Source organism: Lytechinus pictus, chromosome 16 (genome assembly GCF_037042905.1).
Source record: "Lytechinus pictus isolate F3 Inbred chromosome 16, Lp3.0, whole genome shotgun sequence".
In the NCBI taxonomy this organism is placed as follows: domain Eukaryota; kingdom Metazoa; phylum Echinodermata; class Echinoidea; order Temnopleuroida; family Toxopneustidae; genus Lytechinus; species Lytechinus pictus.
Genome location: NC_087260.1, coordinates 2,018,044 through 2,020,465, shown reverse-complemented (window position 1 = coordinate 2,020,465; position 2,422 = coordinate 2,018,044). Strand labels below are relative to the sequence as shown.

The window sequence follows — 2,422 nt, the reverse complement described above, 5'->3', positions numbered from 1 at the left end:
TAGAGTTTAAGCAAAAATTTATTGTGTGAGGCAAATTGCCAACAAAATAACCTGCCTCCTGTAATATGTCCGATTTACTTTACAACCTGCTCAAGCCATGATGATATGATACCATTACATTTTTTCATGTATGGTAGATTTTTTTTTTCAGAAAGGTCCTACATATACGAGGTCGAATGTACATATCTTAAGGAATTGCCGATTTACATTGCCAGCATGGTTTATGATGAGAGTAAATGCTGGAAAATTCCATATTCATTGGTATTATGCATAAACGCTATAATAACTTGGTAATGATTTTCTTTTACCAGACTACTAAGAAAGCATGAATGCTTGTAAGCAAGCAAATATTTTCATTTGCCATCTTAAAAGTTATCAACTTTGAAATCAAAGTAATGATGCTATGATACAAATGAGAATTATCCGCTTCTGGTGGAATCCTGGAAGATGCCTTTTAACAGCAACGATTTGTTTTTTTGTTGAGGAAGAGTGTTTCGTGGAGGTCGAGAGTTGTCTGTATGCTACAAGCTGTGACAGATCCGCCCTTGAAATTGTTCATCATTGAGTTCATGTACATATACTGATGTTCTTCCACACATCTGTCTACATGATCTACTGCTGCATGCCTGCATCAGATTGGATGAAAGTAAGTTTATTGTCCCCAATGGCAGTTTGGATTCGGACAATACCAGTAAAATGCAGGAAGAAATTGCCCACACTTAGGACATCTTTTTCTGGATGAAAGAAATAAAAAATAGTTCTCTTGAAAGTAATTATTTCAAACGTCAAACTGGAAACTCTGTATATGCAATGATAAACAATTTCAAGTGTGTAGTATAAGCAATGGGAGCACCAAAGCACAGTAGAGTATATGTATATAGTGGCTTCGCTATACAAAATTAATCATATCATCATCATGTTTGTTATTATCATTATCATAATTATTAATACTTTATTGTTATCAAATTTGCTACTATTATTATCATCATAATTATTATTATTATCATTATCATTATTGTTTTTATGCTTATTGTTGTTATTATTATTAGAAGTATTATAGAAATGTCATAAGTTGTTTAAAATGTGATAAATGCGACATATTTGAATATGCAAATCTACTTTGTAAAGTAGTTTACAAAAATAATTGACAAAACTGCCAGAACTGCTGTAGGGAATGCTATACTTTATTATCATCAGTGTTCGCAATAGAAAGCATGTGATATTTAGTACGATTTATAAAACCACTTAAAGCTTTATCAATACTGAAAAAAAAAATAATCTGGAATAAAAAAATATTAATATGATTAAAAAGGAGAGCAAAGTTGAGTAATACACATAGGATATACCGATTCCCAATTGTTCATTATGACACATTGCAGCATATTAAACCCCAAAAATCATCAACATATAAAGACTTCAAATTAATTTCAAATTAATTGAGACTATTGTTACTCAACTAAGTTTTTAACTGGTAAGTTTCCCAATATTGTGGTCAGAGTGTCGAGAGAGATTTTCTATTGCCGTACCACTCCCACCCTCCCTGTGGCTAAATCACAATTCATTCGCACCAATCACCAGTTGAATGAACTTTTTAAAAGGGGAGCCAAACATTATGCAAACATAATTTTGGAAAGGTTGCTACCAAATATTCATGAAATTTTATTTTATGTCACCCCTTTTCTTTCCTTTTCTCCTATACTCTTTTTTTCATAGTCTTAAAAAAATTGGGGTCCATACCCCCGCCTCCTCCCCTATCTACATGGCAGTGGCGCCAACCAAACCGACGTCAAACGGTCCGATGTTATGAGAATGAAAATAAGACCTAAATGCCTAATATCTATTGTCGATCAGGCGTTAGTTTCGTCATAATCACTGGGTTACGGATGGGGTGGCCCCCTTTCTCATATTTCCATGACCAATAAAATAAAGGAGAAATTTATAGGAATGCGAAGATAAAGATATAAACATTACATCATTTTATGATAACGTAAATATTACTAAGAAAATATATTGTCGTATAAAAAATGTCAAAATATTTGATCGCTCGCTTCACTCCTTTTAAAAATGTTGCTCCATCCGCCATATCTGACCCTTCATTTTTGTTTACGAAATTAATTCGGCGATTGATCGCGCCACTGGTCAAAAATCCCAGGTTGATTGCAAGAACTTCATTTTCCAGAAACCATTATGTACTGACTACGACCAAAACATTCAGAGACACACGAAACTTTTTAAAGATAAGACGAAGAAAATGAAGGAAATAGATTAATTTTATTTTTGTACCTGACAACAACATTTCCTCTAGTACCAGGAGTTGGTTTTCCTCTTCCAGACATTGTTGGATGTTATTATATAAATCCCTTGCTTTGTTCTTCTCTGCTACCAAGACGATCACACCTAACTCCTTCTCTCCGAACGTTTT

The 2,422-nt window shown here is 33.5% G+C and overlaps 1 long non-coding RNA gene across 1 annotated transcript; it reads right to left on the bottom strand.

Annotated features, from left to right (window-relative positions):
* On the bottom strand, positions 1-2,422 carry LOC135156986 (uncharacterized). Its single transcript, XR_010296057.1, has 2 exons — positions 2,284-2,422; positions 1-734 (listed from the first exon to the last, which is right to left on the bottom strand). It is a non-coding gene; the product is annotated as an uncharacterized LOC135156986 (long non-coding RNA).